The sequence below is a fragment of the Delphinapterus leucas genome, chromosome 11 (genome assembly GCF_059928025.1).
Source record: "Delphinapterus leucas isolate spDelLeu-1000000601 "Yukka" chromosome 11, BTC_Dleu_Yukka2, whole genome shotgun sequence".
In the NCBI taxonomy this organism is placed as follows: Eukaryota; Metazoa; Chordata; class Mammalia; order Artiodactyla; family Monodontidae; genus Delphinapterus; species Delphinapterus leucas.
Window position 1 is genome coordinate 90,184,733 of NC_143139.1, and position 22,082 is coordinate 90,206,814.

A 22,082-nucleotide genomic window follows, 5' to 3' on the forward strand; every position below is an offset into this window, starting at 1 on the left:
GTTGAAGGAGAAGTGACAATGACAGGTTTAGAGGAGTTCTGTTATTATATCGATCATTTACGATAATGTTGAAGGACATTAAAAATTTCAGTACTGTTGATGGGATTGCATTTTATTCTAAGGCTTAAAACCACACTCAAAAACAATAATTCTATTAGTTGTTGAAAATGGTAATAATCCCAGTGAGTATGAATCTTATTGCTATGGTAACTGTAAAGCCCAGAGATAATAAACAAAAAGTTCCTGCATGCCGTGGGGAGTATATTTTGTTGCCCACACTTCATCAGGCATCATAATTCCATTAATAGTTAAAAATTGTAATAATGCCCTTGACAATAATTTTTATTGCTATACCTGTAAAATACAAAGATAAGAAATAATTTTGTCAACTGGAAAGTGGTGATAATAACTCAGTTGTATTAGTGAGAAGCCTGTGGTTTGGTTTCAGTGTGACTAGCATCTTGACTGGGGGGAGGAAGCTAACATCTGAAAGAGTCACTCAAAGTTGTTTGGAATAAGTCCTTCCTTCCGTTTCTAGTGCCTTCATGGCAGGGAAAGAATGCACTCAGAAACAGGTTGATGGCGGCCCTGCCACTATCTTGTGATCTACCCTGGGGCTCAGTCTTCCAATCTGTTAAATGGGACTATGTGGATTCTATTTCAGTTTAGACTGATATCTGGGGATACAGCCACACATCATGTTGGCTCTGACCACATGGGGCTTATGGTTTGGGAGGAAGACAGATATTAACACTATTCACACACATGACTTTTTTTACCAGTGAGGAATCTGTCAAGAAAACAGAAGCCACTCTGTGTATTCCAAGTATGAAGGGATTCAGGGTAGGAAATCTGAGGTTTGCATGATGCTGGAAGGCAGGGAGCCACCCCTGATGAGCTGGTTTTCAAGAGCTCACCCATAGGCCACTGGGAAGCTCCCATGAGCCACCTCAGCCTGCAGCCTTGATGTAGGTGCCCCTCAAGAAGCCCACCTGGGCGCTGCCTCCAGCCTCACGTCTGCACACCTGTCGGCTGCAGTGCCTCTGGAGAACAATGGCTCTGTTTCTCTTCCACGGATCACATGTCCCCCAAGTGCCTTGTTGGCCAACTCTAACCCAGAACCATCCTGGGAAGGGGATTCTGGGAAATGGCAGCCCCAGCCTTCATTCCACACTGAAAGGGTGACAGTGATGCTGAGCTGGCCGCAGGCAACCCCATATAATAGGTAAGTTATCACTTGATTACAGCCTGGAAGGGCAAGCTCAAGGACCAGGAGGGATGTGTAAGGGGGGGACCTGGGGGACATTAGGGATTCTGGGAAGGCTTCCTGGAAGAAGTGTCATTTAACTTGAGAACCAGAGGATGAGTAAGACTAGGTCGAGTGAAGGGAATAGTGACAGGCTGAAGAGGGGAGAGAATTAGGGAACAGAATTCCAGGCAGTGGGAACAGCATGTGCCAAGTAGGGCTTTGCTTTCACTGGCAACCTCTGGGGAGCTTCTCCTGCAAGTCAGCAGCAGAGTCCCCTTCAGTGAGCTGGGAGTTGGGTAGGGGGATGACACAGAGGCTTCTCGAATGCGATGATAGAGTTTGCTCATGTCACCAAGTGTTACCATCCACAGACTTCACCATAGCACGTAATTTTTTTGATGAAAAGTTTTTCATGAATATAGCATCTCAGAGTGACTAGAATGCTGACTCATGCTTCACAACGTATATGCCTCGTTTAATTTATTTTTGACAGTGTTGTCATGTTTTTGACAATTAAATAATTTCCTTCCCCTGCTTAGGACTAAAGGTCACAGAGCCCTCCATGACTCCTCCCACCTAGACACACCTACCTTCTTCCACATAATCCAGGTCTCAGTTAGGAAAACATTGAAAAGACAAAACAAACAGGACCAGATATTTGGGGGTGATGTGGAGGGGGAGACAGGGAGAGCTTGAGTTCAGTTTTAAACATGTGGATTTCATGGTACGCTGGAGACATCCAAATGGAGGTGACAAGTGACCATTTCTGTATTGGTCTGGAACCCTGCAGAGAGGGCTGGGCTAGAGATAGAGATTTTGAAGACGTGGGATACAGGTGGTAACTGAAGGCATGACGGTGGATGGGAAGAGCAGAGCAGTTAGGAGGGAGCTTCGGGGAACATTGACAATTAATGCCAGATAAGGGACAAAGGACAAGTGTCCAGAGAAGTGGGAGGACGGCCAAGACACTACTGCATCGAATAAGCCAACAGAGATGGGCTTTTCAGGAAGAAGAGAGATAACGAAAAATATCTACACATTTAGCGGCGTGGAGAACACTGGCGACCACAGTGAGAGCGGCTTGTTGGGGGAACCCAGACCGGCGCGGGCCGAGGAGGGAGGAGAAAGAGGACATATAGGCGCCCAAGAGGAGGAGAGAGGCAGGGTGGCAGCTGGAGGGGAGCGTGGGGTCAAGGCTGAAGTGGAGGTGTTTGTTTTTCAAAACAGGGGCGGGACTTGAGCACATTTAAAGGATCCAAGAGAGCAAAGTGCAGGAGAGAAAAAAGGCAGCCAAAGCAGCAATGGGAACTACGCTAAGGCAAGCAGGATGCGGGGCGCATTTCCAGCAGCGTGGATGGACCTAGAGATGATCCTACTAAGTGAAGTAAGTCAGACAGGGAAAGACAAGCACCATGTGAAATCACTTACATGTGGAATCTAAAATACGACACAAACGAACTTATTTACAAAACAGAACCACAGACACAGAAAACAGAACTGTGATTGTCAAGGGGGAGGAGAGGTGGGGGAGGGATGGATTGGGAGTTGGGGGATAGCAGGTGCAAACTAGTATATATAGAATGGATAAACAACAAGGTCCTACCGTCCTATGATAAATGACAATGGAAACGAATATGAAAAAGCATGTGTATATATATGTATAACTGAATCACTTTGCTGCACAGCAGAAATTAACACAAATTGTAAATCAACTATATTTCAATAAAATAAATTTTACAAAAAAGATGCAGGGCGCAAACTTAAGGGGGCACTCACTCCTTAAAGTGCAGGGACATTGCCCAGCTCTGAGAGCACGCACTTCATTAACTTTGTACCCAAGGAGCCTGGCTGGCTTCACCCTGAACTGAAAGATCTTGGGGTCCTGGAAGTGACAGGTTGTGGAGCACAGGGGTGACTCTGAATCCTGCTCCTTCCCAAAGGGGACGTTATCGTCAAACTTTCAGGACCTGAAAGATCTGTAGAGCCCATCTACTTATACGGCTTTTCAGACTGTCCTCAGGTGGGAAATCTTCCTTCAATCTCACACCGAAGCGTGATAAATAAATCAGGAAAAGCAGAAGGCTCCGGTGGAAACTGGGAGCCAGGAGCATTGAGGTACAGATGCTGCAGCACCAGGGGGCACAGAAGCCTGGAGGCTCCACGGGTCACTCTGCAAACCTCTGGTCTAGTTCAAGCGATTTCATCTGTGAATGCACTGCAAATCTCAGCCCAGTCTCTGAGGGCAGGAGGGAAGCCGAGCGGGGGAGCAGCAGGAAGCCCACACAGCTGCGGAATCCTCTCTCAGTTGCAAAGGTGAACTTTGCTTTCACCTAACCTGGCACATTTAAATTCAATGTATTTATCTCTGCCCTGCCTTGTTCTGTTCCCCAGAGGTTTCAAGGCAGTGTACGGAGATATATGTGACACAACAAGATAAAAGCTAATGGTGTATACAAGTAGATAACAAAATAGCAGAGGGGAGCGAATGGGAGAATGGGATCTGAGGTGTGCTCACTGTCTCAGCTGCTGGCCGAAAAGGGGTCACAAACAGACAGAGAGAAGGAAAGAGAGGGATAGGGACATAGAGACAGACAGAGAGAAACAGAGACAGAGACAGACAGAAAAAAGAGAGAGAAACGGACACAAAGAGACAGGCACAAAGAGAGAAAGAGACAGAGGAGAGGGAAGAGGTTTGGGGGAGAGGAGAGGAGGTTAGAGTGAGGCTGAGATGCAGACCGGACAGGACACACTGTGACTCAGGAGCCTTTCAGATCCCAGCTCCGCTGCTCGGCTGTGCCATCGTGGGCAGGTCCCTTACCATCCCTTGCCTCAGTTTCCTCATCTGGGAAGTGTGGGTAATAATCTTTGCTTTTCCTGGGAAGTGTGGGTAATAATCTTTGCTTTTCCTGGGAAGTGTGGGTAGTAATCTTTGCTTTTCCTGGCCGTCCCCCATCCCACCCACTCCTGGGCTGTTGGCGGCACCGGGAGATGACAGATGTCAGCCAGCCTTTGGAGTTTGGAGGATGGGAGGGGTGCCGTGATGTTGATGACTGCAGTGATTTTTTTCTACTCCACACAGCAGGCTTCGCATAGCTCCCCCATTTGGCTGCGCTCAGAACCCAGTGCCCACCATCAGGCCTGGCAGGAGGACTAGTAAGATGGGGGGCTTTGTCTAGCTCTGGGGGAGCCCTCTGCCTCTTTTCACCAAGTGGAAAGGCCAATTCTGAGATGTTTTCTCTCCACCACTCTGAAGCCTTCTGGGGACTCGGGAGGGGTTGACACGGAGGCAACGGTAGAATAGAAACCCCGTGTGGCTGGCGTTTCTCCCCCTCTTCTCTGGGTGTGAAAAGCCCATAAAACAATTAGAGCCCATGTTGCCTTCCTGCCAGAGCAGGACGGGTGTTTGTGCTTTGTCAAGTGTAATAAGTGTAAGCTCCCCTTGCAGCTGTGGGAGGAGATGGGCAGCCCCGTAAACCTGGGTCACCAGCAGGGCACAGTGGTGAAAAGGCAACGGGAGGAGAGGGCAGCACCCCACCCCATCCCAGAGAAAGTTTCCAGCTGGAATTCCGACCTGCTCAGCGGGCAACTTCTCCGATTCCACTGGGCGTGGCCCAGACTTGGGGAAAGTGGCCGGTGGGGGTGGAATCAGAGCTCAACCACTTTTCGCCAACAACCAGGGGTGACAGTAAGCCTAGAGGCACGGGTACAGGAAGGCCATGTGCCAAATATCGAGTCATTTCTATTCTGAGCCCGCAACCCTGTCCCTTGCCTCTGCCCTAGGACTACCCACCATGCGGCCTCAGGGAGCCACAGGGGTCCCCAGGACCCTGCCTAGTTACAGCCTGCATCAGTCCTGATTAGACAGTGCCAGGAACTGCCAGGGGTTAAACCCTCTGAATATCTCCGCTGCCAACAACCCTGGTCTCGTAAGCATGAATATCTTGAAGAATGGCCCCTCCTGTATTTGAAAGCAGCAGGACCAGGGAGAGGACAGAGGGAGGGAACAGCCCTTCCGTGCACTTGGGAACCGATGTGCCTGCCATCAAATGCTTTCTTTCATTTAATTCTAACCACAGTGAGGGGGCTCTACCCTTTGAGAGTAACACACAGGAAAAAAGTCACTCACCAAATTTCCATGAGTGTGTCCTCAGGAGAGACATTTTGGCAAAATCCTCAGGGTGATGGGTGAAGGCCCAAACTCTTGGTCGTCCTGAAAAGGAAAGGAAATTGATCAGTGCCAGGCGTCAGGGCCTGGCAGTGACCTGGATGGTCTTATGGTTTGGGATAAAATTCCCAGAACTGAGGACAGGTGGTCTGAGGCCAAGCCCCTTCCTGGGGGAGTGGGGGACTGGGTGGGGAGGCTGGTGAGCTGGCGGTTTCTCTTCGTGATTCGAGATGTGTCCTCAGCAGTCTCTACCCTGTGGTTGTCCGTTTCCTCATCTGGAAAATGAGGGACTAGGATTTGATGACCTCAGTTCTACTCCTTCTGTGATTCTATGTCTCTCGTCCAACCACTACATGGAAGGAATATCTATGGAGGAGGCAATTCCACCCAGCTGAGAGGTGGCACGACGTGACTTGAAGAGCACACGGTTAGGAGGCAGACTCAGGCAGGGCTGCCATGTACGTTTGTTGAGGTCGCGCACTGCACAAACGTCCTCAGCTGAGGGAGTGAGGAGGTCTGCTGGAATACCGCCTGGTTCCATTCATGAAGCAGTGCATCCTGGTACAGGGCTTCATCTGCCTGGAGGATGGACCTTCTTCTAACGTGCATAATGAGCTTCATAATGGCATATGAGCTAGTGGAAGCCTTGAACTTGAGTTCTAATCCCAGTTTTGACAGTTTCTAGCTCTACGGCCTCAGGCAATTCAGAGAACTTGAACTTGAGTGCTGTCATCATAGAAATTGGGATTGTCCTTGTTCCCTGGCAGAAATAATGTGAGGTTGAACTGAGAATGTATCTCCAGTATCCAGCAGAGCACCTGACCCATAGCAGGTGGTCAGCTGAAAGAGTTTCCTTCTCACCTCTCCCCTTCCTGGGTTTCTCTTGGAGAATGTTCACTGGTGTTCTGGTGTTAGAAATAATGCAAATCAAAACTACCATGAGATATCACCTCACACCACCATCATTAAAGAGTCTACAAATGATAAATGCCGGAGAGGGTGTGGAGAAAGGGAACCCTCCTACACTGTTGGTGGGAATGTAAATTGGTGCAGCCACTATGGAGAACAGTATGGAGGTTCCTTAAAAAACTAAAAATAGAACTGCCATATGACCCAGCAATCCCACTCCTGGGCATATATCCACAGAAAACTCTAATTAGAAAAGATACATGCACCCCAGTGTTCATAACAGCACTATTTACAATAGCCAAGACATGGAAGGAACCTAAATGTTCACTGACAGATGAATGGATAAAGAAGATGTGATACACACACACACACACACACACACACACACACAATGGAATACTACTCAATCATAAAGAAGAGTGAAATAATGCCATTTGCAGCAATATGGATGGACCTAGAGATTATCATACTAAGTGAAGTAAGTCAGACAGAGAAAGGCAAATATCATATATCACTTATTTGTGGAATCTAAAAAGATGATGCAAATGAACTTATTTACAAAATAGAAACAGACTTCGACAACAAACATGGTTACCAATGGGGAAAGGTCGGGCGAGGGATAAATTAGGAGTTTGGGATCAGCAGATACAAACTACTATATATAAAACACATAAACAACAAGGTCCTACTGTATAGCACAGGGAACTATATTCAATGTCCTGTAATAAACCATAATGGAAAAGAATATGAAAAAGATACATATCTATATAATTGAGTCACTTTGCTGTACACCAGAAATTAACACAACATTGTAAATCAACTATACATCGATTTAAAAAAAGGTAGTTTGGCCAAAGGTTTGGTCAGCTGACTGCTCAGTCTCTCCTGACCCCAGAACTGGAGGGTCGGTGGGTCCAGGCTCCCAGCAGCTGAGAAGAAAAAGCACAGCGGGATTCCCACAGTCCTTGCCTTTGCTGTCACCTGCATGACAGTGGGCAAGTCCCCTCACCTCCATAAGCCTCGGTTTCCCCATCTGTAAAGTGGGAGTGGTGCTGACTCAGAGTTTACGGGAGGGGTTTGATGAGATGATGCACAGTCTGGGACAGCACATGGTGGATGGCATCACCCTGGCCCATTTCAACCATCAAACATCTCCATCCAGGACCCCCAAATCACAGCCAATGAACTGGGGAGACCAGCAGGGCTGGAGCCGCCTGGAATGAATTACTGTGGCTGCCGTAACTGGGCCTTTGAAAGCCATTTGCCTCATTTTCCCCCCATCTCCCAAGAGGTGGTGAGGCTGAATGCAGCAGTCAGGATGTGCAGAAAACCCAAAACGGGACTGTTTAGGAGACAGGCTGGGCCAGCTAATTAAAATGGGTGCATCTGTACGCGGGGTCTCTCCCGCGAGGCCTGGAATTCTGGGAATCAACACAACCATCAGCAAACAGTCGCTCTACTAGGCACTGGGACTCGAGGAATACTGAGTCACAACCCTGCCTCCAGAGGCCCCGTGCTCGAGGCCCTCGGTCTACTGGGGAAGAAGGCGAGCAGGTAAACAAAACACCATAGCCCACAGCAATAGGTGTCACGAGAGTGGGGATGCCAGGGTCTATGGCGGTGCCGAGGGAGCTCATGGAGACACAAGGGGTCACCTGGGCCACGTACTGAAGGGCAAGAGTGATACCGAGCAGGACTCTGTGGGGCACCTGGGCACAAAAGCCTTTGTGTCCCCCGTTTCCTGATTACAGGAAACAGGCTTCATTCAGCCTCCGTGCCTTTCCCTGAGTTCCAACGGGCAGGTTCAAACAGGTGCTAAGTAGGAAAGGGAGGGGATGTGGACACAAGGGAGGAGCAGTGAAGAAACAATAGTGCAAGTCCAGGCTCTAGGAGGCCTGTGTCTTTATTCCCGTCTTACCCCCAGGTTCTTCATACGGGGAGGGGGAAGGGTGAGCTGGGACGAAGTGAGAGAGTGGCGTGGACATATATACACTACCAAACGTAAAATAGATAGCTAGTGGGAAGCAGCCGCATAGCACAGGGAGATCAGCTCGGTGCTTTGTGACCGCCTGGAGGGGTGGGATAGGGAGGGTGGGAGGGAGGGAGACGCAAGAGGGAAGAGATATGGGAACATATGTATATGCATAACTGATTCACTTTGTTATAAAGCAGAAACTAACACACCATTGTAAAGCAATTATAGTCCAATAAAGATGTTAAAAAAAAAAAGAAAGAAAGAAACAATAGTGCAGCCCTCTTTGAACCATGACTATAGAACTTCTCAGGACCCTCTCCAGGTTGGGACACACAGTTTTGAGGGCATTAACCTGCTGTGGCCCCCTTTGCCTGGCAAAGCAATAAAGCTATTCTTTCCTACTTCACCCAAAACTCTGTTTCTGAGATTTAATTCGGTGTCGGGGTGCAGAGGCCAGATTCAGCTTCAAGAGTCCACCAGGAGGGGAACGGGCATTCCAAGCAGAGGAACATGCCCGAATCGGGTCCCAGAGACGCAGGCGAGGAGAGAGAAAATGAGCCCCCTCGGCTCTCCCACAAGGAGGGCTCCCCACGGCCACTGGCGCCACAAGGTGACCAGGCCAGAGTCAACTCAAGGCCCTCGCCTGGGACAGCAGCCTAACGGTTACCTGACTGTCCAGTTGGCTCCAGGCATCTTATACCAGACATCGGGCATCACCCAGCTCGACCCCCCTCACTCTGGAGATGTATGCTCCCCACCTGCCCACCACCCTGCCCCTCCTTCCAGGTGAGCCCAAGGGACACCTCCTCCTGTGAGGCCTTCCCTGAGTCCCCCGGCAGACAAGCTCAAACCTCTATTATGGAACTTTCGCAGTGTATTCGAATTACCTATCTGCTTCTACACCCAACTTGTGAGCTCCTTGAGAGCAGGGGCTGCGTCACCTGTGTGCGTTCATCGCAGCAGGGTGTAGAGGACCAGGAAGGTAAACAATTAACAGCCAGGATAACAGTAACCACTAACAGTTATGGAGCATTTACTAGTGCCAGATATTAGGCTTAAGGCCAGGCTCTAAGTGCCCTCATCACCTTCATTAGTTCACTGAATCCTCAACTTACGGTCACCAGGGGGCACGGGAGTGGGGGAGGGATAGGGAGTTTGGGGTTGACATGTACACGCTGCTATATTTAAAACAGATAACCACAAGGACCTTCTGTATAGCGCAGGGAACTCTGCTCAATATTATGTAACAACCTAAATAGGAAAAGAATTTGAAAAACAATAGATACATGTATATGTATAACTGAATCACTTTGCTGTACACCTGAAACTAACACAACACTGTCAATCAACTATACTCCGATATAAAATAAAAAGTTAAAAAAAACAACCCTGTGAGGTAGTGCTACTATTATCCCCATTTTACAGATGAAGGAACTGAGGCTCAGAGAGAGGAGGTAGATTACCCGAGGTTAGACGGCTAGTACATGTCAGGGCCGGGACTCAAACTGTCTGACCCCAAAGCCTGGGTCTTCACCAGTGAGTATCTTTGATATGTGATATGTGATAAATTTGAATTGGATTGGACGTGACATCTGGAGGAGGAGGAGGGTTGCTGGGAAGATCCTTCTAAAAAGAGGGAATTACAGGAGCCTAAGGTCAGAAACCACCGCCTGGGAGTTTTATTAGTTAGTACTCAGCCCAGCGCTCAGCACCAGGTAATCGCTCATTCAAGTTAAATTGAACTGGAATTAAAAGATCATCCCAGTAGCTACAGAGGCAATTGCACAGGGAGAGTAGCAGGAGAAAAGCCTGGAAAGGCTCATTGGGCCAGCTCAGGAAGGGCCTGGAATGCCAGGCTAGGGCCTTGACTCTAACCTGAGAGCAGGAAGAAAGCCATCAGAGGCTTCTGAGAAAAGATGCTCTTTGGGAAAGGAGAACACTTCCAGTATCCGAGCTGGCTCACGGGGAATGGGAAGCCCACTCCTAAGGAGAGGGAGTCTGGGCAGAGGGCACCCACATATGGGGGACCTGCTGCTCATCTGGGAAATACTAGACTGAGACCTAGCTGGGCCACACTGTGTCCTGGGCAGGATCAGGTCCACTCCCAACATTTGTGGGGAGACGAGATGGAGGCCCATGTGACGTGCGCAGTACTGCCCTGAGACAGGCCCAGGCCCGGGGGGCCCATATTTAGCATGCCTTCTCGAAAGTTCTAACCCTCCTCCAGGGCCTCTGACCAGCAACAGCCAGCAATGCCGGCCTGGAGTGATGCTCCAAGTGCAGGCTGGGTCCTACGTGGACCACAGTTCCCGCTTCTCCCCTTTGTGGCGCTCTCTGACCCTCTCCCTCCCACCCCCAGCCCCCTTCTCTGGCCCATGACCCAACTCCGGTTCCAGGAAGGGGGCTGAGCAAGCAAATTGTCCCCACTGGCCGGCGTGGTACTTCTTTCCTGAGATTATTTGGGACTGGGCCACAGAATGAGGCTGGCACACTGATTTGGCGTGGCTCAGGGTTGTTCACGTAAACAGGGACCCGCAAATATTTGCCCCAGCTCCCATATACCCTAGAAGCAGCCATAAGCATACATCTAAATATTTAAAAATTATCACTCAAACTACATACTATTACATAAAATATGTTCTATCCCCCTTCCTTGACAAGTAGATCGTCATCGCAATGAAAAGTGAGGAAACCAAGGCTAGTGTTGTCAAAGAGCCGAGCTAGGGTTTGACCCCAATCAATCTGTCTGCAGGGCCCAGGCTTTGTCCCCTACACAAGGCAGCTTCTACTGCCTCACCAATGGTCCCCTCTCCAAGCATCCTTTAATTTACAGTGGATGCTCTCCTCCATCTCATTTCCCAAAGATATTGTGGGCCCCTTACCCAACCCCTGGCAAATAGGGTCCTCTTTTTAGAGAAAGCAAAGAAAGAGGCAGGTTTCAGAAGGGGCACAATCATTTGAAACCCATGCCAATTGTCTTGTTTCCAGCCCACTCCCTCACTCCTTCCTTCTATGATCTCTGCATTACAGAGGACAATGTGGGAATCACACTTTACAGAACCTCCTGGCCTATATGACTCTGGGGTAGAGTCTGCCACTGAAAGGAGCTGGCATGAGATTTGGAAGGCAGAAGAGAAGGGGAAGCATCATTCTCAAGAAGTAGCAGATCTTGAGAACGAATGGCTTCACTGCGACCAACCAAGGTGGTTGGAAGGAGGTTCTAGAGATCCCCAGGCATTGCAACTGTTTCTTGGCAGACTTTTGAGAGCCACCTGCTTCAGTGCTTCAGGCCAGGTCAACATCCCTGGATTTGGGGAGCAGTTCCTCTGACCTCTGTCCCCCCGACTTTTCCAATTGTTACGTAGGCCCCTGCTTCTGTAGTAAACCTTCCTGCTTGGAACACATAGAGAGGCTTTCATTTTCCTGACCAAACTAAGGCCGATATAAAAGTCAATGCCATAAAAGAACATTGACTTTTGAGTGGCCTACTGATTTATGAAAAGTGTCGAAATTTTAGAACGAGATTTCTTTTGGTTCCATTAATTTCCCAGAAGGGCCATGATCCAGAAATGAGCTGAATTTGTAACTCATGTCAAAAAGGAAGCTGAGGGCTTCCCTGGTGGCGCAGTGGTTGAGAGTCTGCCTGCCGATGCAGGGGACACGGGTTCGTGCCCTGGTCCGGGAAGATCCCACACGCCGCGGAGTGGCTGGGCCCGTAAGCCATGGCCGCTAAGCCTGCACGTCTGGAGCCTGTGCTCCACAACGGGAGAGGCCACAACAGTGAGAGGCCCGCATACTGCAAAACAAACAAACAACAAAAAAAAGAAGCTGAGCTTTGGCGACAGACTTACAAGGGGCCCTGACAGGTGGGCCAGCAGTGGTCCACAACTGTGCTTCCTCTCACCAGGACCATCTCCAGACCATTTTGTCCTTGGAATCCCATTTGGGCGGGGGGAGGGCAGCAGTGGAGAGAAACACAACACAGCTCCTCCTCAGAGAAGGCAGCAGAGGGGAGGGCAGTGAGAAGGCAGGGAAAGAAAAGGAGACTCGCCCTGACCGGACAGCTGACCTCCCCGGCTCTCATGCTGGTTTGGCCCAGGAGGCCCTGACAATAGACTGTGCCTCCTACAAACACCCACTCCTTCCATCCCTAGTAGGCATGGCAGGCCAGGAAATGGCCCCCCAAAAAAATCCACATCAAAACCCCGAAACCTGCGAGTGCTACCTTATCTGGAAAAAGGATCTTTGCAGACAGTACTAAGGATCTTGAGAAGAAGAATTTACCCTGGATTATCCTGGTGGGTCCTAAATCCAATGACAAGTGTCCTGATTAGAGACAGGCAGAGGGCCAGCTTCACAGCACCAAGGACCGAGAGCTGGGAGGTTACATCATCTGATTAGATGGTTGGAAGGCTGTCACTAGGTGAGAAGGGACAGTGGCACCTACCGATTAGCTGGCCCTTCCCAGCAAGCACGGCCTCTCCTCTCGACAGGCTGTGAACCAAGTGGATCAGATTCGCTCAAAGGCAGGGGAGCAAGACACGTGGGAACTGAGGTGACCCAGGTCACTGACATGCATGGGTCCGCTCTGGACTCACACCCTCCTTAGGTTGGGTTCACTAGAAACCGACTCTGAGATGGAGATGTGTCTGCAGGCTGTTTCTTGGCGGGGGTGGGGTAGGCGGGGACCTTTCCAGCACCTCTGAGAAAGCACGGGTTGCAGGACTGGGCAGAGGGAAAAGTTGGGCTCAGACGCAGTGATTACAGAAGCTCAGCTGCTCCTACGAACAGTTCCAGAGCTGGGATGGCCTTTCAAAGTTGTCCCGAATGATATTCCTCAAGGGACCAGTCACTGCATACAGGTGGCTCCTGGCAGGGGGCTGGGAGATTATCTAGGGCAAAGTCCCTCTCTTCAACGGAGCGCAATGCCTAGAAAGGGACTCAGCCGTGAGCCACCAGCAGCCTCCGATCCCAGCAACTGAGGGAAAGAAATGGGTGCTCCAGCCTGAGAGCTGCATAGCAAACCACAGCACCACCGCATATACCCCTCACCACCAATATGTGATAGAAAATGATGTCTAAAGGACCTAGCAAGAAGCCACAGTAAGAATATTATGGATGTTTTGCTCATGGGATGAATATCAGATACCAGAGTTGGAATGAGCCTTAGAGTTCATTTGGTCCAGGGGTGATAAGCGAGTAGCATTTATACTCTCCCAGTCTGGGCCATGGCAGACATCACTAATCAATCATAGCCTTCTGTCTCTGAAGAGCCCGATGGATGCGGCCTTCACGTGCTTCTCAGCAAGACATTCAGGCAGCCAGGACCAATCAAATAATGTTGACCTGCAGGATGGAACCTACTCTCCACATTTTCTGAGAAGGTGCTGTGCAGAGGAGTGGCTAACTCTCCAGCGCACAGTATCTAGAGGCAGAACTGGGTGGGAACCAGTGGGGCGTCTCCCCCCAGGGCTCCTTCCAACGGTGCCCGTCTCATAGAGCACCTGCCAAGACAGCAGCGCTGCCTGGTGCACAATAGGCACCCAGACCCCTCTCCTTGTTGAATCCCTGTCTCAGGAAGCCAGGCCACAGCCTCAGGGTCAAGGTCTCACACCCCCTCCTCCGACAGCCCTGTTAGAACTGAGGGGACAGGTTTGCACCAGTGCTGATTTCTATCATCCTCGCAGCGGGTTAGCAAGGGCTTAGAGTAATCTGCGCCCCGGCACCAGGAGACCTTCATTAAGCATTACGGGATAATCCTGATTGTATCAAGGACTCTTCCCCTAACTTGGGAGAAAAGAAATTCACATGCTCAAAAACGGGAGGGAGAGAACCCCCCAAAACGTTGCCATCATTATGCTGCTATTTTTAATCCTGCGTGACAGCTGGAGATGGCAGCCAGATGTGGGGCTCAGCATCCCCCTCGCCGAACGCCAGGGCCGGGAGGAGGCTGGAGAGTGGGGAGGACAGCCGCTCGGTGCTACGAATGGGGCGTCCCAGAGCCGACGAGTGACAAGCCCAAGGACACCCACCGAGCCCCCCACCCAACCTGGGATTCGTGACACGCGGGCCAGGGCTTTTGCTATCACACTCTGCTGCCTCGTAACCGGGTCCGCAGCAGGACACCGGTGACCAGGTGATGACACCAGCTGGTTTGCCCCTGCGGGTCTGGCTCCCAGCCGTGGAGCGGGCGCTAGGAGCTCTGTCTCCCCCTGGTGGCCAGACCAGAGATGTGCCCCGAATGACGCTGTCCATTGTCAGCTGGAAGAGGGCAGCCAAGAGGGAGAAGGAGATGCCCACCACCCACACCCTGCAGCCCGAGTCACCGTCAATTTTCTCATTAGAGTCTCTTGGTCCAGTTTTCACCTCCTTAAGAGTAACAAACGTGACGGCCTGCCAGTCTACGGTCCTTTGTGACAGCAGCCCTAGCAAACGAATACAGACCCCCATCCTCCTTCCTCCTCTGGCCCCCCGTGACTCCCCCTACCCGAGTCTCTCCCCTTCTCCATCTGAAGATAAACCCTTGGTCATTCATTCTACAAATGTTTCCCAAGCATGACCATGAACTAGTTCCTGGAGAGAGAGAAATGAATAAGAATTTTAATTCATCCAACAAATATTCACTGAGCAGCTATTAAGTGCCAGGTTCTGTTCCAGGCACTGGGATATGATGATACACAAGAAAGGAATGATCCTGCATTCAAGGCGCAGACAGCCTGGTGGGGGAGACTGACATGCAAACCTCTAACACATCTTCCACCAAGTTCTAGGTGCAAATTCAATATGGAGTTTGCACTGGGTGCCCAGCTGCTCAGAGGAAGCAGTAACAAACTCCCAGGAGAGTGGAGAGGAAAGGGCCCAGGAAGCCAGGAGGGAGAGGTGATGCTTGCTTGCGCTAAGCCTTGCAGAATGAGGAGGAATTCGCTCTCCTTCTCCTTCTCCAGAAACGTGCCCATCCCCCAGCAGTGCTTGGTGGACATTTGCTGGCCACGTGCGCAAAGAAATTAAAGGACGCAAGTCTAGACGGATGGAGAGAAGGGGGGACAGAGGCAAGGGATGGGCAGGCAGTGGCAGAAAGAAGGCAAAGAAAAAACACTTGCCCCAGAGCTGCTAGCCCTCCCCAAGCTGACATCTGTTCTGGTCTGAAAGTTAGTTATGGTATTTGGATGCTTTATTTTCCATCCTGCTTAATAATTACAACAGAACCCAAAGTGTGAGATAACACTGCATCATTATAAAATGAGATTTCATTATTCTCCCAACTCGTGAGAATTAACGGGCTTCGGAGAAAACCCATGCTTTCATGTAGCGATTTGGCCAAGCAGGTGTCTCCCTCCTAATTTCTCCAGTCCCTCAGAGGCAGGGTGCAAAGGGGCAGAGATGGCAGCTTCTCCCCCATGCCCGCGGGTGTGAGCACGCCGGGGCACAGCTACACGGGGCCACAAGCCCATGAAAGTATCTGGCTATTCCTCCTGGGTTGGGCGCATTCCCAGGAGTCAGGACTGTGAATTTATTCGTTCAGCAGAGATTTATGGAGTGCCTACTGTGTGCCAGGCATCGACTGTCCTAGGTCTCGGGGAGACAAGGTGAGCAAAGCAGGCGAGATCCCTTCTGAAACATTGATTACACTCTAGCCAGGGAGATTACACTCTAGCCAGGGAGACTACACTCGTAGACAAGCAGAGTATCAGACAGTGAGGGTGCTGTGCAGAGAGTTTAAATCAGAGGTTGTCCCAAGAGAGGGGCTAGACGGCCACTTGGACCTGGCGGGCTGAGACAGACTCTCTGAGCAAGTGACATTGAAATTGAGGTCTGAATGAAAAAAGAAAGAGGTAGCCACCCCAAAGTGGGCTCAGGGAAGAGCAAATGCGAAGATCCCAGGGTGGCAATGAGGGACAGACAGCAAGAAGGGGTGGAGGGAATGAGAGCAAGTAGGATGCGCTGAGGGGGGAACACGGCAGCGGAGGAGTCTTGTAGATCAGAGTAAGGAACTGGATTTCATTTTAAGGCCAAAGGGAAACTACTGAAGAGTTTTAAGGGGTGGGCGGGATCATAAACTATTTTTGATTTTTTTAACATTTATCTTATTGAAGTATAGTTGACTTACAATGTTGTGTTAATTCCTGCTGTACAGCAAAGTGATTCAGTTATACATATATGTCCATTCTTTTTCATATTCTTTTCCATGATGGTTTATCACAAGGTATTGAATATAGTTCCCTGTGCTCTACAGTAGGACCTTGTTACTTATCCATTCTCTATATAATAGTTTGCATCTTATTTTTGGTTTTACAGCATCACTCTGGCTGCTGTGTAGAGGCTGGATTGTGAGAATGATGGAAGATGGGGAACAGTGAGGGGACCTCCGCAGCCAGGATGACATTGGTACAATAGTGTCTGTCCTGTCCCTCAGCCCCAGTCACATCTCACTTGGTACAGTGCTCTGCAGCTGAGAAGGCACCTTCACTTGATAATGACATTGGATTGTAATCCTCACAACAAACACAAGAGACAGTACTGTCATCCCCACCTCAGAGATGAGGAAACCACAGCTCAGAGAGGTTGAGTGACCTGTCTGCCACAGCTAGCTAGTGGCAGAGCCAGGGACTGGAGGAATATCACTCCCTGACGAAAAGGATGGTAAACACAAACACACACACACACACACACACACACACACACACAGCTTTGAGAGAGTGACATCTAAACCCACAATGCCCAGTGACAAGTTTTTTTGGACAAAAGGCTGGGACTTATACAGCCTGATGGCCTTCCTGCCCACATCCTTCAAAGAAGTCCCCATTGTGAATAGACATTCATTCCAACAAGGTGCTTGGTGTTCAGGGCATTACCGGGGCCAGTGCGGAGGGACAGATGGGCGTCGGCTTTGGAGCCAAGGCCCTCAAATGGGACTCCAACTTAGCCGCTTCCCAGCTGGGCCACCTGGACCCTCTTGTCTCCTCAACGACACATGGAATTAACCCAGCTTTGAGGGTGGCTATAGAGCCTGGGGCACTTTCTCTGAATCGTCTATGTGGGGGTAATCTTTCTCCTTAGGGCTAGTTTGTATATCTTGAAACATCCCAAGATTGCTGGGAGTTGGGGGACACATGGGTGCGGATGGTGGGGACACTTTGAAGCCTGAGACATTTGTTCGGTTGCAGCCCAGAGCCTGGCTGGCTCTGTGCGCGGCTCAGCCTGGCGATCCCGCAGCTCCATTCTCGTCTCTGCCCAGGCAACACCCCCACCTAGTGGTGACGCTGCCCTCTCTCCAGAATAGCAAAGAGCCTGGGAGACGAGGAGGCTTCGCATAGGAATGGCCGGAGCAGATTCAGACAGCAGGTTGGGGACGGGGCCTGAGACTCTGAATTTCTAAGGCGCTCCCAGGAGAGGCTGGTACTGGTGGTCCTCAGACCCCACTTCGAGTGGCAGGGGAAATGGCATTCCTGAGCAGTGCCGACCAGAGGCAAACGTGCAGGGGCTTATCCACAAGGCTTGTAGGTTGTCCGTGGCCGCAGTGGGCACAGCCTGCCGGTGGTCGGAACGGAAGAAATGGAGTTGGACTGGGTCACACATAAGGAAACGCTTTCTGGTGTTACCCCAAAGCACTCATACGTAGAGAGTGTCCACAAGCACCGGACCACAGGGCCAGGTGCTGGGGATGCCAAGACAAGGGCTCACAGCCTGCAGTCCAGCTGATTTCTTCACAATCTTAGGAAGAGTGACTATTTCCAGAGAACCCAGCAGGGGGCAGGAGAGGGACAGTGTCGCAGAAAGGGCACTAGATTCAGCGTTCAAAGACCAACATTTAATCTTGTGTGTTATCATAGCAGGGGACTTTAACACACCACTTTCACCAATGGACAGATCATCCAAAATGAAAATAAATAAGGAAATACAAGCTTTAAATGACACATTAAACAAGATGGACTTAATTGATATTTATAGGACGTTCCATCCAAAAACAACAAAATACACTTTCTTCTCAAGTGCTCATGGAACATTCTCCAAGGTAGATCATATCTTGGGTCACAAATCAAGTCTTGGTAAATTTAAGAAAATTGAAATTGTATCAAGTATCTTTTCCGACCACAACGCTATGAGACTAGATATCAATTACAGGAAAAAATATGTAAAAAATACAAACACGTGGAGGCTAAACACTACACTACTAAATAACCAAGAGATCACTGAAGAAATCAAAGACAAAATAAAAAAATACCTAGAAACAAATGACAATGAAAACACGATGACCCAAAACCTATGGGATGCAGCAAAAGCAGTTCTAAGAGGGAATTTTATAGCAATACAATCCTACCTTAAGAAACAAGAAACAACTCAAATAAACAACCTAACATTACACCTAAAGCAATTAAAGAAAGAAGAACAAACAAACCCCGAGGTTAGAGGAAGGAAAGAAATCATAAAGATCAGATCAGAAATAAATGAAAAAGAAATGAAGGAAACAATAGCAAAGATCAATAAAACTAAAAGCCGGTTCTTTGAGAAGATAAGCAAAATTGATAAACCATTAGCCAGACTCATAGAGGAAAAAAAGGGAGAAGACTCAAATCAATAGAATTAGAAATGAAAAAGGAGAAATAACAACTGACACTGAAGAAATACAAAGGATCATGAGAGATTACTACAGGCAACTATATGCCAATAAAATGGACAACGTGGAAGAAATGGACAAATTCTTAGAAAAGCACAACCTTCCGAGACTGAACCAGGAAGAAATAGAAAATATAAACAGACCAATCACAAGCATGGAAATTGAGACTGTGATTAAAAGTCTTCCAACAAACAAAAGCCCAGGACCAGATGGCTTCACAGGGGAATTCTATCAAACATTTAGAGAGCTATCACTACCCTTCTCAACCTCTTCCAAAATATAGCAGAGGGAGGAACACTCCCAAACTCATTCTACGAGGCCACCATCACCCTGAGACCAAAACCAGACAAAGATGTCACAAAAAAAGAAAACTACAGGCCAGTATCACTGATGAACACAGATGCAAAAATCCTCAAAAAAATACTAGCAAAAAGGATCCAACAGCACATTAAAAGGATCATACACCATGATCAAGTGGGGCTTATCCCAGAAATGCAAGGATTCTTCAATATATGCAAATAAATCAATGTGATAAACCATATTAACAAATTGAAGGAGAAAAACCATAAGATCACCTCAATAGATGCAGAAAAAACTTTCGACAAAATTCAACACCCATTTATGATAAAAACCCTCCAGAAAACAGGCATAGAGGGAACTTACCTCAACATAATAAAGCCCATATATGACAAACCCACAGCCAATGTTGTTCTCAATGGTGAAAAACTGAAACCACTTCCTCTAAGATTAGGAACAAGACTAGGTTGTCCACTCTCACCACTATTATTCAACATAGTTTTGGAAGTTTTAGCCACAGCAATCAGGGAAGAAAAAGGAATAAAAGGAATAAATCGGAAAAGAAGAAGTAAAACTGTCACTGTTTGTAGATGACACAATACTATACATAGAGAATCCTAGAGATGCTACCAGAAAACTACTAGAGCTAATCAATGAATTTCATAAAGTAGCAGGATACAAAATTAATGCACAGAAATCTCTTGCACTCCTATACACTAATGATGAAAAATCTGAAAGAGAAATTAAGGAAACACTCCCATTTACCACTGCAACAAAAAGAATAAAATATCTAGGAATAAACCTACCTAAGGAGACAAAAGACCTGTATGCAGAAAACTATAAGACACTGATGAAAGAAATTAAAGATGATACAAGCAGTTGGAGAGACATACCATGTTCTTGGATTGGAAGAATCAACATTGTGAAAATGACTATACTCCCCAAAGCAATCTACAGATTCAATGCAATCCCTATCAAACTACCAATGGCATTTTTCACAGAACTAGAACAAAAAATTTCACAATTTATATGGAAACACAAAAGACCCCGAATAGCCAAAGCAATCTTGAGAAAAAAAAACAGAGCTGGAGGAATCAGGCTCCCGGACTTCAGACAATACTACAAAGCTACAGTAATCAAGACAGTATGGTACTGGCACAACAACAGAAATATTGATCAATGGAACAGGATAGAAAGCCCAGAGATAAAGCCATGCACATATGGTCACCTTATTTTGATAAAGGAGGCAAGAATATACAATGGAAAAAGAAAGCCTCTTCAATAAGTGGTGCTGGGAAAACTGGACAGCTACATGTAAAAGAACACCATACACAAAAACAAACTCAAAATGGATTAAAGACCTAAATGGAAGGCCAGACAGTATAAAACTCTTGGAGGAAAACATAGCCAGAACACTCTATGACATAAATCACAGCAAGATCCTTTTTGACCCACCTCCTAGAGTAATGGAAATAAAAACAAAAATAAACAAATGGGACCTAATGAAACTTAAAAGCTTTTGTACAGCAAAGGAAAACACAAACAAGATGAAAAGACAACCCTCCGAATGGGAGAAAATATTTGCAAATGAAGCAACTGACGAAGGATTAATCTCCAAAATATACAAGCAGCTCATGCAGTGCAATATCGAAAAAACAAACAATCCAATCCAAAGATGGGCAGAAGACCTAAATAGATATTTCTCCAAAGAAGATATACAGAGTGCCAACAAACACATGAAAGAATGCTCAACATAACTAATCATTAGAGAAATGCAAATCAAAACTATAATGAGGTATCACCTCACACTGGTCAGAATGGCCATCATCAAAAAATCTACAAACAATAAATGCTGGAGAGGGTGTGAAGAAAAGGGAACTGTCTTGCACTGTTGGTGGGAATGTAAATTGATACAGCCACTATGGAGAACAGTATGGAGGTTCCTTAAAAAATTAAAAATAGAACTACCATATGACCCAGCAATCCCACTACTGGGCATATACCCTGAGAAAACCATAATTCAAAAAGAGTCATGTACCGTTCATTGCAGCACTATTTACAATAGCCAGGACATGGAAGCAACCTAAGTGTCCATTGACAGATGAATGGATAAAGAAGATGTGGCACATATATACAATGGAGTATTACTCAGCCATAAAAAGAAACAAAATTGAGTTATTTGTAGTGAGGTGGATGGACCTAGAGTCTGTCATACAGAGTGAAGTAAGTCAGAAAGAGAAAAACAAATACAATATGCTAATGCATATATATGGAATCTAAAAAAAAAAAAAAAAAAGATTCTTAAGAACCTAGGTCCAGGACAGGAATAAAGATGAAGACGTAGAGAATGGACTTGAGGACACGGGGAGGGGGAATGGTAAGCTGGGACGAAGTGAGAGAGTGGCATGGACATATATACACTACCAAATGTAAAATAGATAGCTAGTGGGAAGCAGCCACATAGCACAGGGAGATCAGCTTGGTGCTTTTTTTTTTTTTTTGCGGTACGCGGGCCTCTCCCGTTGCGGAGCACAGGCTCCAGACGCGCAGGCTCAGCGGCCATGGCTCACGGGCCCAGCTGCTCCGCGGCGTGTGGGATCTTCCCGGACCGGGGCACGAACCCGTGTCCCCTGCATCGGCAGGCGGACTCTCAACCACTGCGCCACCAAGGAAACCCAGCTTGGTGCTTTGAGACCACCTAGAGGGGTGGGATAGGGAGGGTGGGAGGGAGAGGCAAGAGGGAGGGGATATGGGGATGTATGTATGGCTGATTCACTTTGTTTTAAAGCAGAGACTAACACACCACTGTAAAGCCATTATACTCCAATAAAGATGTTAAAAAAGGAAGCAAACAAACAAAATCCTGTGTGTT

General features: G+C 48.1%; 1 long non-coding RNA gene across 1 annotated transcript in view; it reads right to left on the reverse strand.

Moving 5' to 3' along the window:
* Positions 1–2,794: 2,794 nt before the first annotated feature.
* LOC111187797 (uncharacterized) overlaps positions 2,795–22,082 on the reverse strand; it is a 91,282-nt gene continuing 71,994 nt past the window's right edge. Inside the window, exon 3 of the long non-coding RNA XR_002648275.2 lies at positions 2,795–5,459. This is a non-coding gene — a long non-coding RNA (uncharacterized LOC111187797). The remainder of the gene's footprint in view (positions 5,460–22,082) is intronic.